The sequence below is a fragment of the Ranitomeya variabilis genome, chromosome 4 (genome assembly GCF_051348905.1).
Source record: "Ranitomeya variabilis isolate aRanVar5 chromosome 4, aRanVar5.hap1, whole genome shotgun sequence".
NCBI lineage: Eukaryota > Metazoa > Chordata > Amphibia > Anura > Dendrobatidae > Ranitomeya > Ranitomeya variabilis.
The window spans coordinates 550,563,574-550,580,906 of NC_135235.1; positions in this window are offsets into that span (position 1 = coordinate 550,563,574).

The window sequence follows — 17,333 nt, forward strand, 5'->3', positions numbered from 1 at the left end:
CCTTACTGAACATCAATTCTGTATCTACCTGTGTGGCTAGGTCAATGCACCATTGGCTGGGACAACTAGAAGAGCACCAATCCTCAGGCACTCCCAGAGAGGATATTCTAGCCTCCCTACCTATCTTCCAGAAAGCGACAGGATTTCTAGCAGATGCCTCTGCTGAATCAGTGAGGGTGGCAGCAAGATCATCAGGGTTGTCAAATTCCGTAAGACGAGCACTCTGGCTGAGATCTTGGTCTGGGGACATGACTTCGAAGATGAGGCTGAGTTCTGTTCCTTTTAAAGGAAAATATATGTTTGGGCCTGCCCTGGATGATCTGCTGGAGAAAGCCTCAGACAAAAAGAAGACATTGCCAGAGCCTAGAAACCCTAGAAAGAGACCCTTTCGCTCTCAACAAGAGCATACCCCTCAATACAGAGGTAAGGGTAAGTCGGGGCGTTGGAGTTATCCAAAAGGGGAAAAAGACAGGAATCTTTTTCTTCCTCAACCCGAAAATCAAAGAAAACAATGACGCCACCACGGTGGGGGGTCGTATCTCAAACTTCCTCCCATACTGGCAAACAATCGGTTCAGACCAATGGACCTTAAGATCAGTCAGAGACGGGATAAAAATAGAGTTTGTCTCATATCCTCAAAAGATGTCAAAGACAACATCTTTGTCCACACCAAGGCTACAATCCACATTGATAGCGGGAGTACAAGATCTCCTAGTCAACAATGTGATCTCCACAGTCCCGGAGAACGAGCGGAACAGAGGACATTATTCAAATTTATTCCTAATAAAGAAATCGAATGGGTCTCATCGAGTGATAATAAACCTAAACCCCCTGAATCGATACGTCGCTTACAGAAGGTTCAAGATGGAATCAGTAAGATCTACAGTACCCCTCATAGGACAAGATTTCGTCATGGCAACTATAGATTTACTGGACGCATACTACCATGTCCCAATCCATCCAACTTATCGAAAATTCCTAAGATTTGCAGTCGCCAGGGGAGAAAACATAGACCATTTTCAATTCAATGTCCTCCCGTTTGGGCTATCCTCAGCCCCAAGAATCTTCACAAAGATTATGTTCGAAGTAATGGCCTACATCAGAGGTCAACAAATATGCATAATTCCATACCTCGACGACCTCCTGATAGTGGCTCCCGCAGTTCCCATTCTACAAGAACACCTTCAAAAGACAGTCCAGATCTTATCGTCCCTAGGCTGGATAGTGAACCACAAGAAATCGGATATGGTTCCGTCAACAACAAAGGTCTTTTTAGGAGTCCTACTAGACTCTCACAGCCAAACATCTTTCTTACCAGAACAAAAACGGACCTTGCTTATAGCAAAAATAAGAATGTTGCGGGACAAGAAGATAGTATCTTTAAGATGGGCCATGTCGGTTCTCGGGACCATGACATCATGCATCCAGATGGTGTCATGGGCACAAGCCCACACCAGAATACTCCAAACTCATATTCTGTCAAACTGGGACGGATCCCCAGATTCTCTAGACAAAAAGATCAGAATACCACCGCACGTAAAGTCCTCATTGACATGGTGGCTACGAAAGGAGAACTTAATCAAAGGAGTTCCCTGGTCGCAGGATCCAGCAATCTCTATAACAGTAGATGCCAGCGAAAGAGGTTGGGGAGCTACAGTGGCCCAACACATATTTCAAGGAGACTGGCCAAACGAGATAAGCCAACGATCCTCGAACTTCAGAGAACTAAAAGCGGTAGAGGAAGTTCTCAAAGCAGCAGTAACTCTTGTTCAAAATTCCCATATCAAAATCTACTCGGACAACATGACAACAGTTGCCCACCTTCGCCATCAGGGAAGTACAAGACACGAGGATCTAAAGGCCATATCAACCAGAATATTTTCCTGGGCCGAAGAACATGTTCTCTCATTTTCTGCCCTACACATAAAAGGGGAAATAAATATACAGGCCGACTTCCTGAGCAGGGAAAGGATCCATCCAGGAGAATGGGGTCTAGACCCGGAAATTTTTCAAATTTTGGCCAGAAAGTGGGGACAGCCAGAAGTGGACCTGTTCGCAAACAGTCAGAACACAAAGGTGGACCAATTTTTCTCACTAGATCCAACCAATCCAGGGCTAGGTGTAGACGCATTGGCCCAGCCATGGACTTTCTCACTGGCCTATGCTTTTCCGCCGTTACCAATTCTACCAAAGGTCCTACAAAAGATAAGGGCAGAAAAGGTCAGGGTAATCCTAGTGGCTCCATTTTGGCCCAAAAGAAGCTGGTTTGGGACCCTTATCAGCCTAAGAGTAGATGGACCGATGGCACTACCCCCGGTCAAGAACCTTCTCTATCAGGGGCCAATACTTCATCCAGATCCCGAGAGATTACACCTGAATGCCTGGCTTCTGAATTCTCAATTCTGAGGACCAGAGGGCTGTCAAAAAACGTCATTAGAACGCTACAGAAAAGCCGAAAGGCAGTAACCAATTCCATCTATCAGAAAATATGGAAGACCTTTATCACATGGAGTGCTCCTGAGCGGCCTAACCCAGACAGGCCGAACCTAGCCAGGATCTTGAATTTTTTACAAGATGGGCTAGAAAAAGGTCTCAGACCCAGCACCCTCAAGGTACAGGTGGCGGCCCTGAGCTCGTATTTTGACCAGCCTTTAGCCGAACACAGATGGATAAGAAGTTTTATGAGGGCAGCATCCCGCATATCTCCAAGATCCATAAATATAGTCCCATCCTGGGACCTCAATATAGTCCTGAAGGGACTTACACTCCCACCTTTTGAACCCTTGTCATCAGTAGGAATGGATAGACTCGCCTGGAAAACCACCTTCCTGATAGCAATAACTACAGCCAGGAGAGTAGGTGAACTACAGGCCATGTCAATCAATGAGCCCTACATGAAGATTCTACAAGACAGACTTATCCTGCGATTGGATCCATCATTTCTCCCAAAGGTCGTCTCTGACTTCCACAAGTGGCAGGAGATAATTCTCCCCTCCTTTTATCAGGAACCAAAGAATGAGGAAGAAGAACAGTTTTATACTTTGGATGTTCGGGGAATGGTACTTTATTACCTTCAAGTTTCAGACAAAATTAGAAAGGATCAGAATTTGTTTATTCATCTTCACGGCCAGAATAAAGGGAAGAAGACTTCCAAATCTACAATTGCCAACTGGATCAAGAGAGCAATCTTGGAGGCTTACCAGATCCAAGACCTTCCACCGCCAGAAAAATTCACAGCTCAGTCTACCAGAGCAACAGCTGTCTCCTGGGCCGAGAAAGCCAGTGCTTCCATCGAGCAAATTTGCAGAGCTGCTACATGGTCCTCGGTCCATACATTTTCCAAACATTACAGGCTAGACCTGATGTCAAAGGAAGACTTAGCCTTCGGAGAAAAAGTCCTTAGAGCTATAGTCCCTCCCTAAATATTACTCTTGGGTACTTCTCCAGGTGTGCTGATGTGGGGGGTTACTAGAGAAAATAGAATTAGTCTTACCGTTAATTCGGTTTCTAGTAACCCACCACGACAGCAGGAGTAATCCCTCCCTTTGCTTAATATGCGTTCTGGAAAGCATAAATATAATTTGAAGCATTACTTCTCCTGTGGTCCTTTATAATAACACTGAGGGGAGGATGAGGGAGGGGTTATTTAACCTCTTTGTCATTTCCTGTCCCTATTAGGAAAGGGGTAACATCCTCCAGGTGTGCTGTCGTGGTGGGTTACTAGAAACCGAATTAACGGTAAGAATAATTCTATTTTTTTGTATATTTTCATATATCTTTTGGGCTTGATTAGCGTTTTGCCTCATTTGCTTTGTTATTTATGACATTGATGATCAGTCCGGGATTTTGGTCCATTATTGGGGCATTATAATGAATAATATGATTTCGATCAAAGACATTATTAACTATTGATAATGATGCCAGTGTATGTGCTGAGTTGCTTTCTGCATGTTGAGACATGTCTGGACTTGCAGCAGGCACATTAGAAGTTACATAGGTTGAAGAAAGACCTAGGTCCATCAAGTTCAACTTTTATTCACTAATTATACATTTTGTCACTAAATTATCTATAACCCACAATGTTATATGTAATCATGAAATCATCCCGCCATTTTTTACCCTCTGTATAGGGTCTGCCATTACTACTTCTTGTGGTAGGACACTCCACAGTCTGACTGCTCTAACTGTAAAGAACCATTTCCTATTTAGCTGTCAAAATCACCTTCTTCCACTCCTTCCGGTCCTTAGTATGGTCTTTGGAGGAATAAGTTGTGTGCCAGTCCGATGTATTGACCACACACATATTTATACATATAAATCAGATCTCCTCTGAGACGTCTTGTTTTTTTTTCTAAGCTAAATAAATCCAACTTTTCCAACCTCTCACCATATGAAAGGGCTTTCATCCCTTGTAATAGTCTTGTTTGCCACCTTTGAACTGACTCTAACTTCTGAATATCCTTTTTAAAATGTGAAGCCCAGAACTGGATCCCATACTCTAGATGTGGCCTCAAAAGTGATTTTTAGCGGGATAACAATACGTTGGGGTCACTGGATTTTTATCTCTGATGAAAGTATTGGAAGTGACAGGATGGCAAGTACAGTACAGTGTGGCTCTACAAAGAAAGTGAGAGATCTCATAATTGTCATCTGTAACCATCGCACTCTAATCAGCATGTCTATTTATCTATTCTTCCTCTAGGTATGTCATCCAGCTTTTCAAACTCTGTGATACCTCTTACCTCTCCTGTGTGCATTAACTCGGTATGTTTTTTTAAACTGACCACTGCACTACCCCACTGCACCACCCCCCTGTGACGACACCGCATTTGATCTTAATTATCCAGATTTCTATTTTCAGTTGGTCAAAAACCATAGACTGTTGTCATATGAGTCTTAAATGTTAATTTTTTATATTTTTGAATGGCTGCTATTTGCCTATTATATCAGCGCCTATAGCTTATTGTTTGCAATCTTTGCAATAGAGAGATGCAGAGTCATTGAACAATCGATGTTTGATAACCTGTTGATTGACCATTGTGTGAAACCCTGTGGCTTGTTGACTTGCAAAACGGAGGAAAAAATTTGCACATTGTATAAATACTCAAACAATGAGAGTTAAACTCATCCCAGCTCCCCCTGACATGTGGATGATGACCTGAAACACAGATGTGGGTATAAACAATTTCTATCATTCTGCAAGGAGAACCAGAGACTCTTTACAAAACCACAGCCAGGAACACACTATAAGACAGCAGCAAGGATGTCATGGCCCAATCGCGAGGGACACAAATTTAATATTCTACAGGATGTCCGCTTAGGGGACCATGGCCCCAGCTGGAAGAATACAGATCTGCTGCATTGACCATCACTAAACTCATGGGTACGATTGGGGAAGCCAGGGTTTCAACCCACTGGTCACCTGAACCCCATTGATATGTTTGGAGAACACAGGATTGGGACCCACCAGTCACCTGGTTCCATGGAGATGTTCAGAGAAACCAGGTTGTGACTCTCCGGTCACCTAGTCAGGTACCTCAATGGGCTGTCAACTTCCTAAGCTTGTTGTTATTTCCTCTATGTGCATGCCACAGGTGGGGGTAGTCTGCCCTAGAAGCGCCGAAGTCACAGTTCCTCTAATCTCGACGAGTCAGTGAAAAGGTGAGACTCTGTAATTTTGCACCGCTGGATCCCTAATCCCTACTACATTCTCTTCCCTCTCCTCTCCAGGTCCACAATCCCCACTCCACAAACTTGCACACCCTCGCAGAAATCTCAAAGACCTCGACCTACACTCACTCTAAATCCCTGCTCCCTCTTACAGACATAAGTTCCTTACACAATGTAGATGCTGATGCTGCTTTATATAACACCACAACAGCTGCAGCTCTCGAATCAGTCCCCCCCCCACACACACACATACCAAAGCTAGCACAATAGACCAACAACACTGGCACACCAACCTGACTAAAGAACTGAGGCGCGCTCCCAGGGTTGCTGAGCAGAGATGGAAAAGATCCCATTCCAACTAGCACTTCATCACAATCACAGTCCCTCACTACTTTCAAGTCCATGCTGTAGCAAAACAAACATACTTCTCATCTCTTATATCCTCCGTCTCACAAACCTACACAGCTATTCAACACTTTCAATTCTCTCCTCTGTCCCCTAGAGCCTCCTCACTTTCCTCTCATTTCAGTTGAAGACTTTGCCTCATTCTTCAAGCAGAAGATTGACAACATCAGGCTAAGCTTTTGCCTGAAGTCCCCTCAGCCCCTCATCATAACTACTCAGCCCCCTCCTTGAAAACCAGCTTTTCCGCTATTATGAAAGATCAACTTTACTCCCCAAATCACTTGCCACCTGTGAACTTGACCCAATCTTGTCCTACCTCATCCCAAACCTCACCAATGTTTTCATCCCAACCCTAACCTATCTCTTCAACCTGTCACTAACAACTGATGTCTTCTCCTCAAGCTTTGAACATGCCTCAATCACACCTATCCTCAAAAAGCCCTCTCTTGACCCATCCTCTGTGTCTAGCTATCGCCCCATATCACTTCTCCCCTATGCCTCAAAACTACTTGAACAATATGTCCATTTTAAACTGTCCTCCCACCTCTCCTCCCGCTCCCTCTTCGACTGCTTACAATCTGGCTTCCAACCGTACTATTCCACTGAAGCTGCCCTGACTAAAGTCACCAATGACCTACTAACTGCCAAATCCAAGCAACATTTCTCTGTCATCTGCCTTCGACAGTGGACCATTCCCTCTTACTACAGATTCTCTCATTTCTTGGCATCACAAACTTGGCCCTATTTGGATCTCCTCATACCCATCAGACCGGACATTCAGTGTCTCCCACTCACACACCACCTCCTCATCATCTGGACTCCTATCTGCCGGTGTTCCCCAAGGTTCAGTTCTAGGACTCCTGCTCTTTTTCATATACTCCTTCGGCCTGGGACAGCTCATAGAGTCCCAATGCTTTCAGTGTCACCTCTATGCTGTTGACACACAGATGACGTGATATCACCTCCTTACTAACCAGAATCCCAGAATGTCATTCATCTTTCTTTGCTAGATTTCTAAAACTTAACATGGATAAAACTGAATTAATAATCTTTCCACCATCTCACTCACCCACCCTCCCTTCCCCAACAGACCTATCAAGCAAAGTCAATGGATGCCCACTCTCCCCAGTCCCACAAGCTCGATGACTTGGGGTAACCCGTGACTGAACTCTCCTGCAAACCACACATCCAAGCCCTTACAACTTCCTGCTGACACCAACTCAAAAATATTTCCCGGATCTGCACATTCTTCAACCAAGAATCTACAAAAACACATACCTTCTTCATCTCCCGCCTTGACTACTGCAACCTCCTGCTTTGTGGCCTTCCCTCTAACACTTCACACCCCTCAAATCTATCCTAAACTCAGCTGCCCAACTATTCCACCTATTCCCCAGCCCCTCCTCTGTCAATCCCTTCACTGGCTCTCCAGTGCCCAGTGACTCCAGTTCAAAATTGTAACCTTAGCTTACAAAGCAATCCACAACCTGTCTCCTGGTACTTACGAGTATCTGCATGCAACCTCCGATCCTCACAAGATCTCCTCTTATCTCCTCTTCCCACAATCGTATATTATTATTATTTATTATTATAGCGCCATTTATTCCATGGCGCTTTACATGTGAGGAGGGGTATACATAATAAAAACAAGTACAGTAATCTTAAACAATACAAGTCACAACTGGTACAGGAGGAGAGAGGACCCTGCCCGCGATAGCTCACAATCTTCAAGGGATGGGTGAGGATTAGTGACGAGCAAGTGTGCTCGTTACTCGAGATTTCCGAGCATGCTCGGGTATTCTCAGAGTATCTTGGGCGTGCTCGTAGATTATGTTTGTGTCGCCAGAGCTGCATGATTTTTGGCTGTTAGACAACCTGAACACATGCAGGGATTGCCTGTTTGTTAGGGAATCCCCACGTGTATTCAGGCTGCCTAGCAGCCACAAATCATGCAGCTTCGGCGACACAAACATAATCTACGAGTATGCCCAAGATACTTGGAGAACACCCAAGCATGCTCGGAAATCTCGAGTAACAAGCACACTCACTCATCACTAGTGAGGATACATAGGCGAGGGCAGAGCTGGTCGTGCAGTGGTTTGGTTTGGTTACTACAGGTTGTAGGCTTGTCTTAAGAGGTAGGTCTTCAGGTTCTTTTTGAAGGTTTCTATGGTAGGTGAGTGTCTGATAAGTTGTGGTAGAGAGTTCCAGAGTAGAGGTTATGTGCAGGAGAATTCTTGTATGCAATTGTGGGAAGAGGAGATAAGAGGGGCGTAGAGAAGGAGATCTTGTGAGGATCAGAGGTTGCATGCAGGTAAGTACCGGGAGACGAGGTCACAGATGTATGGAAGACACAGGTTGTGGATAGCTTTGTATCCCATAGTTAGGGTTTTGAACTGGAGTATTTGGGTAATGGAGAGCCAGTGCAGGGATTGACAGAGGGGAGAGATCAGGAAATAGCGGACAGGTGTATTAGTCCGGCAGCAGAGTTTAGAATAGCTTGGAGGGGTGTGAAAGTGTTAGAGGGGAGGCCACAGAGCAGGAGGTTGCAGTAGTCGGGAGATGATGAGGACATGGACTAGGGCTTTTGCAGATTTTTGGTTGAGGAATATATGGATCCAGGAAATATTTTTTAGTTGAAGTCGTCAGGAAGTGGAAAGGGCTTGGATATGTGGTTTGAAGGAGAGATCAGTGTCAAGGATTACCCTGAGGCAGCAAGCTTGTGGGACTGGGGAGAGTGAGCAGCCATTTGCTTTAATGGATAGGTCCATTGGGGGGTCGAGTGAGATTGGGGAAAGATGATGAATTCTGTTTTGTCCACATTAAGTTTTAGAAATCTAGTGGAGAAGGATGAAATAGCAGACAGACTTTGTGGGATTCTGGTTAGTAGGGAGGTGATATCTGGTTCAGAGATGTAGATCTGTACGTCACCAGCCTAAGAGTGATACTGAAAGTCATGAGATTCTATGAGCTGTCCCAGGCTGAATGTGTAAATGGAGAAGAGCAAGGGCCCTAGGACTCAACCTTGCGGGACTCCAACAGAGTAGAGTCGCTTGGCTTTGGCAGTTAATATGTCATTGGTGAGTTTAGTTAGGGCAGTTTCATTGGAATGATGTGACCAGAAGCCAGATTGTAAGCGGTCGAAGAGGGAGCAAGAAGAGAGGTGGGAGGACAGTTCAAGATGGATGTGTTGTTTCAGTAGTTTTGAGGCATAGGGGAGAAGTGATATGGGGCCATAGCTAGACACAGGGGATGGGTCAAGAGAGGGCTTTTTGAGGATAGGTGTGACTGAGGCAAGTTTAAAGCTTGAGGGGAAAACACCAGTTGTTAGTGATAGGTTGAAGAGATGGGTTAGGGTTGGGATGAAGTATGTGGGTGAGGTTAGGGATGAAGTGCGTTGGGATCGGGTCAAGTGCACAGGGGGTGAGATGTGATCTTGAGAGTAGAGTGGAGAGTCGATCTTCTGTAATGGTGCAGAAGTTGGTTTTGGAGCAGGAGGGCTGAGCAGTTAGGAGGAAGGGCTCTGGGGTTGTTGACCAAAACTGTCTCTGATGTTATCAATCTTCTGCTTGAAAAATGGGGCAAAGTCTTCTGCCGATGTGAGTGGAGAGGGAGGGAGTGCTGGGGTACGGAGGAGAGAATTGAAAGTGTTGAACAACTGTTTAGGGTTGTGAGACATGGAGGATATGAGAGATGAGAAGTATGTTTGTTTTGATGCAGCGAGTGTAGCCTTGAAAGTAGTGAGGGACTGTTTCAATGCAATGAAGTCCTCATTGGAGTGTGATCTTTTCCATCTCCGCTCAGCAACCCTGGTAGCCCGTCTCAGTTCTTTGGTCAGGCTATTGTGCCAGGACTGTCTGCAGATTTTGCGAGCTTTGGTATGTGTGAGAGGGGCAACCGATTCCAGAGCTACAGCTATTGTCGTGTTATATAAAGCAGCAGCGGCATCCACATTGTGTAAGGAACTTATGTCTGTAAGAGGGAGAAGGGATTCAGACAGTGAGTGTAGATCGAGGTGTTTAAGATTTCTGCAAGGGTGTGTAAGTTTGTGGAGTGGGGTTTGTAGACAAGGAGGGGAGACGGAAGAGAATGTAAGCAGGTTGTGCTCAGAAAGAGGTAGAGGTGAGTTAGAGAGGTTAGATAGGGAGCAGAGGTGGGTAAAGATGAGGTCCAGTATGTGGCCATCTTTGTAAGTGGCTGCAGAAGACCATTGATTGTGGCTGAAGGAGGAAGTGAGAGATACAGCTCTGGCAAAAATTAAGAGACCACCACATCAAAGCCCTGTCTTGGTCAGCCCAATCTCCAGACCTGAACCCCCATTGAAAACCTCTGGGATGTAATTAAAGGGAAGATGGATAGTCACAAGCCATCAAACAAAGAAGAACTGCTTAAATGTTTGCGCCAGAAGCAGTGTGAAAGACTGGTGGCAAGCATGCCAAGGCACATGAAAGCTGTAATTAAAAATCATGGTTATTCCACAAAATATTGATTTCTAAACTCTTCCTGAGTTAAAACATTAGTATTGTTGTTTCTAAATGATTATGAACTTGTTTTCTTTGCATTATTTGAGGTCTGAAAGCACTGTTTGTTTGTTTTTTTGGTTTGACCATTTTACTTTGTCAGAAAAAAAATACAAAAATTATTGCTTGGAAATTCAGTGACATGTTGTCAGAAGTTTATAGACTGAAAAAACAATCTACATTTTACTCAAAAATATACCTATAAAGAGAAAAATCAGACAAACTGAACATTTTGCAGTGGTCTCTTGATTTTTGCCAGAGCTGTAGAAGTTTAGTGACAGCTGAGAGGGATGTGTCAATGGGTATGTTGTAGTCACCCATAATGATAGTGGGAATGTCAGCTGAGAAGAAATTAAGTAGCCAGGTGTTGAAATGGTTGAAGAAGGTGGTGGCTGGCCCTGGGGGGGTGGTAAATGATAGCTGGTTAGAGGGGGAGTAGATGCGCACAGAGTGCACTTCAAAGGAAGGGAGGGTGGCAGTGGGATGTGGGTGAAGGAGCAGTTATCTGACAGGAGAAAACCAACTCCTCCGCCATGCTTGGTACTGGGGCGGGGGGGGGGGGGGGTGAGAAAGGTGGAATCCACCATGCGAGAGTGCAGCAGGAGAGGCTGTGTCAGAGGGGGTGAGCCAGGTTTTGGTGATGGCGAGGAAGGAAAGTTTGAGTAATGAAGAGATCATGGATGTAGGAAAGTTTGTTGCAGACAGAGCGAGCGTTCCATGGTGCTCCTGTTAGTGGGACTGGGGAAGCAGAGGCTGGGCGAATGGGTATAAGGTTGTAAAAGTTGTGATAGAGTGTGGATGGGTGGAAGAAATGACTGTGAGAATGTGGTGAGGAGGACCAGGATTTGGAGAAATATCACCGGCAGTGAGGAGGAGCAGAGAAAGCACTAGCAGGTGGGAGCAGGAGAGGGCATGAGGGGGCTGTCTGTTTGGAGATAGAGGATTGTATGTTCAGGAACAGTTCTGAGGAGGAGGTGAGATGGATGAGGAGGATTGAAGAAGAGATGGACAGTTCCTTACTAGGTGTAGGGATTAGGGGAGTTAGCAGAAAGTGAAGGATTATATGGGTGAGAGTGAAAACAAACAGAAACATTGTTTACAGTGACTGTATCCAGTTACCATCAGTTCCCTTCTGGTTCAATTCTGGATTAATTCTGAGATCCACACTTGTATGATACACTTATATGATATACAGGGCAGACTGACGTCTTGGCAGAATTATGCTATGCATACAAGATTTCACTCGTGCATCACCCCTACTATATAACTTTCTTCCCCAACATCAAGGTTCTCGCCTACCATGGAATCCTTCAAAAGGAATCTGAAGTCCTACTTCTTCTGACAACCTACAACCTGCAGTAACCCTCGTTCCACCATACCGCTGCTCAACCACCTCTACCCACACCTACTGTATCCTTACCCATCCCTTGTAGACTGTGAGCCCTCATGGGCAGGGTTGTCTCATGTAACCAGTCGGTGACTCGTTTTGTTCAAGACTAGTGTACTTGTTTTTTATTATGTATACCCCTTTTCACATGTAAAGCTTTATGGAATAAATGGCGCTATAATTATAAATAATAATCTGGAGTTTAGTTCTGTGATTAAATTCCTTACTAAAAGAAGCCTAGAGAAATCCATGAAAGGATGATTGCTGTATATGGTGATGATGTCAGTGCCGGCGTTAGGGGCAGGCAGACTAGGCAGCTGCCTGGGGCCCCCGCTGCCCTAGGGGCCCCCAGCCAGGGGCAGACATACTGTTGATGGCACTGCTCCAGGGCCCAGAGGTGGAGGGGGCCCCTGCAGGCAGGCCCGGTATCATGCAGGGTCGGGCCCCTCTCACTCCCTCCTGTAATCATGGAACACCGAGTGTCGGGGAGAGAGCGGGGCGCGAAGTGCAGGAGATCAAAAAGGGGGCGTGTCATGCAGGGAGAGACGCTGGCCAATGAACGCTTTCCTTACCTCACAGTGACCAGACTGAGGAGAGCGCTCACTGGCTGCCGTCTGTCCCCCTGCATGGAGCGTCCCAATCGTGAGTACTCGCCTACAGTCAGGGGCCCCGGCTGCACAGCACACAGGGACATCAGTGGAGGAAGAGCAGGACTTACAGGGGGTCTTCTGCTCCCTCCACTGTTCTGTTCAGAGCAGGCTGCAGCGTCTCCTCACAGAGAAGAGATGGGGGATGAGCTCACTGCAGGGGACAGCATGGCAGCAAAATGTATGCTGTGAAGTGACCTGAAAAGTAATGTGCAGTTATAGTGCTCTTTATAACTTATCTCTTTATAATTTTAGTCATGGAACTTTTTGAATTTGAGTCTTTTCCTCCCTTACTGGGAATTTATCATCAGGTGCTGTCTGCTCTGTGCCCCATCCCCCACAGTGGGGTCTGCAGCCTTCTCCAGCTGAACTGACCTGCAGGGCTCATCTAATCACCTATACAAGATTAGTATGTATGTATGTATATGCTTGTATATGTATGTGTGCATCTGTGTGTATGTGTATGTTTCTATCTGTGTGTGTGTATCTGTGTATGTACAGTATATGTGTGTATGTATGGTATAGTTGTATGGCTGTGTGTGTATGCATGTACATTATGTGTGTATGTGAAATAAATTTGTATGGCTATATGGTATATATGTATGTTTATGTGCATGTACATACAGTATATGTGTATGTATATGTGTGTACGGTATGTGTATATACTGTATGTGTGTATGTACGGTACGTGTATGTGTATCTGTATGTTCGGTATATGTGTGTGTATGCATGTACGGTATATGTATGTATGTACGGTATGTGCATTTGGGTGTATTTTATATGTATGTACGGTATGTGTGTACTATATGTATATAACTGTATCTGTGTATGTACGGTATATGTGTGTGTATCTGTATGTACGGTATGTGTGTGAATGTACGGTATATGCATGTGTGTATGTACGGTATGTGTATGTATGATGGTATATGTATGTGTATCTGTGTGTATGTATGGTATATGTATGTGTTTGCATATACTGTATTTGTATGTGTATCTGTGTGTACGTACGGTGTATGTATGTGTATTTGTGTGTATGTATGGTATATGTATGTACGGTATGTGTATACTATCTGTGTATATAACTGTATGTGTGTATGCATGTAAGGTGTATGTCTGTGTATGTACGGTATGTGTATCTGTGTGTATGTACGGTGTATGTATGTACAGTATATGCCGGAACAAAAATCATTATTCTCATCAGCACATCGCCCAGTTAAAACTGCAGATATTCTGCTAAGATGATACTGTATGGGGACAGATTGATTTACTAGTGATCATTCTGTCCCCAGCCAGTGTAAAGAGGCTGGAAACAAGTGGCGAATGACTTCAATATTGTTGAACACGCTCGTTTAGTGGCCTGAAATCAGCGCATGTAGCTACAACCAAAATGTTTCTGTTGGTGCAATATGTTAGCATTTGGGGCCCCATTTTAAACTTTTGCCGAGGGCTCCACTTTGCCTAAAACCGGCCCTGGATGATGTACCTTCCTACTACCAAGTAAAGTTTTGGGCCAAGCCGTTTGAATAGGGTAGAGAATCAATTGAAGATGACCCACTTTCAGGGCAACCTGTTGAACCTTCTTCAGAGGAAATGTGGAGGCCATGATTTTGGAAATCAGTCAGTGTTCTCTCTTGAATTGAGATTCTCAGTTGGCACAGTTTCCAATATCATTCATGTTGTCATGATGTTTTGATTATGTCGACCATAATCAAAATGTGCCACAAATGTTGACACCTGAGCAAAAAACATGTCGCTAGCAATCTAGCCAAGAGAATTTAGACATGCTTAGAGAAAATCAAATAGACTACTATTCTCTAATTATTACAGGTGATGTAACATGAGTTAACCCCTGTAATCCGGAGACCAAACAAGTCTATAGAATGGAAGCACAAGGGGTCACCAACTCTACTGAAATTTCTTGTACAGCAGTCAGCCACAAATATCGTGGCAACAGTCTGTTGGGATACAGAAAGCATTTACTAGAATTCATGCAGACCCATAAGGACATGACATTGACCTTGGGCCTTATGCACACAGCAACCCTCTATGTACAGAGCCTACATGGCTACTTTTGTGTAGAGCTGTACAGTGTGTCTGTCGATATGTGTTTACTGCTATTAACCCCTGGATTTAATGCTGATATTATTTCCATACACACACACAATCTGATGGATTCATCTAGAATCCAAGAAAACAAACCATACAAAATCATGGGCATTATGCACAAGCTGGGCAGCATCATCATGAGTAGGGAGGAGGGATTCTAACTTTGACATTGATTTGAAATATTTAATTCATTTTTGTAAGCACACTTAACATGATCTTATATATATATATATATATATATAAGTGCTTCTCACTAAATTAGAATATCATCAAAAGTAAATTTATTTCAGTTCTTCAATTTATAAAGTGAAACTCATATATTATATAGAGTCATTACAAACAGAGTGATCTATTTTAAGTGTTTATTTTTGCTAATGTTGATGATTATGGCTTACAGCCAATGAAGACCCCAAAGTCATTTTCTCAGTAAATTAGAATAATTAACCAAAACACCTGCAAATGCTTCCTAAGCGTTAAAAGGTCCCTTAGTCTCTTTCAGTGGGCTCCACAGTCATGTGGAAGACTGCTGACTTGACAGATGTCCAGAAGGTAGTCATTGACACACTCCACAAGGAGGATAAGCCAGAAGAGGTCATTGCTAAAGAAGCTGGCTGTTCCAAGTGCTGTATCCAAGCATATTCATGGAAAGTTGAGTGGAAGGAAAATGTGTGGTAGAAAAAGGTGCACAAGCAACCAGGATAACCACAGCCTTGAAAGGATTATTAACAGAAGGCAATTAAATTTGAGGGAGATTCACAAGGAGTGGACTGCTGCTGGAGTCATTGTTTCAAGAGCCACCACACACAGACGTATCCAGGACATGGGCTACAAGTGTCACATTCCTTGTGTCAAGCCACTCATGACCAATAGACAACCTGGGCCAATGAGAAAAAGAACTGGACTGTTGCTCAGTGGTCCAAGGTGTTGTTTTCAGATGAAAGTAAATTTTGCATTTCATTTGGAAATCAAGGTCCCAGAGTCTGGAGGAAGTGGAGAAGCACACAATCCAAGCTGTTTGAGGTCTAGTGAGGTCTAGTGTGAAGTTTCCACAATCAGTGATGGTTTGGGGAGCCATGTCATCTGCTGGTGTAGGTCCACCTTGTTTTATCAAGACCAATGAGAGCCAGCTGTCTACCAGGAGATTTTAGGGCATTTCATGCTTGCCTCTGCTGAAAAGCTTTTTGGAGATTGAAATTTCATTCTCCAGCAGGACTTGGCACCTGTCCACACTGCCAAAAGTACCAATACCTGGTTTAAAAACAACAGTATCACTGTGCGTAATTGGCCAGCAAACTTGCTATGGTATATTGTCAAGAGGAAGATGAGACACCAGACCCAACAATGCAGAAGAGCTGAAGGCTGCCATCAAAGCAACCTGGGCTTCCATAACACCTCAGCAGTGCCACAGGCTGATCGCCTCCATGCCACGCCGCATTGATGCAGTGATTGATGCAAAAAAGGAGCCCCGACCAAGTATTGAGTGCATTTACTGAACATACGTTTCAGTAGGCCAACATTTCAGATGTTAAAATCATTTTTTCAAGCTGGTGTTATAAAGTATTCTAATTTACTGAGATAATGAATTTTGGGTTTTCATTGGCTGTAATCATCAACATTAACAGAAATAAACACTTGAAATAGATCTCTCTGTTTGTAATGACTCTATACAGTATACAAGTTTCACTCTTTATATTGAACTGAAATAAAATAACTTTTTGATAATATTCTATTTCAGTGAGAAGCACTTGTATATCTAATATGATATGTGTAGCACAGTGAGCGGCCTCTGCATGATTTATGCCTCGCTGCCATTGATAGACTAACATCATAATTTCAGGCTCCTGTGATCTACCACCCACACCTTCCTGGCCTCTATAAATGATATAATCAAATAAAAGTGGAAATCTTGACTTTTTTTTTTCCTTCCTTCCTTCCTGATATCATGTTCACAGCAAGAGCATAAAAATATTGCATTGGTTTTATTCAGAATGTTGTTTTTGCATTTTTTATTGTATTAATATACATACTAATACAAAAATGTGATATAAACCCCCACACTGATATACAAGGAGAATGACAAATTGATGATCTAAGCCCAAGCGCAATGTCAATGTGTAATGGAATACATGGTATATAATAGACCTGTACAAGGTATATGGGGTATAATAAGCTACATAGATCTAATCCAGTTGTTGCAAAACTACAACTCCTAACATGCTCTGAGTTTTAGTTTTGTAACCGCTAGAGAGCTAGAGACGGCTTCTGCAGGCCTACAGGTATAGCCGGCAGAGGTTTACAGGCATCAATGCCTAAGCGTTCCAAACCTGATGGTTTTTATATTAGTAGCGTGCAATATACAGAATGCTCCGCATTATGATTAACCACAGGATTAATCTCCCTGACAGCAGAACCTAAGATAAAGACAAAATGAGCACGTAAGTACGGTAAATAGTAGTAGTACATGTAAATAACATGGGGTACTTAGTTATCACTATTTTGATCCAAAAAACGTAAAAGCCATCCCACCATGACAAGGTGTATCCAATTATTTGCTCATTTTGATTTTTATCTTAGCTTCTGTTTGCTAAATGGCCACAG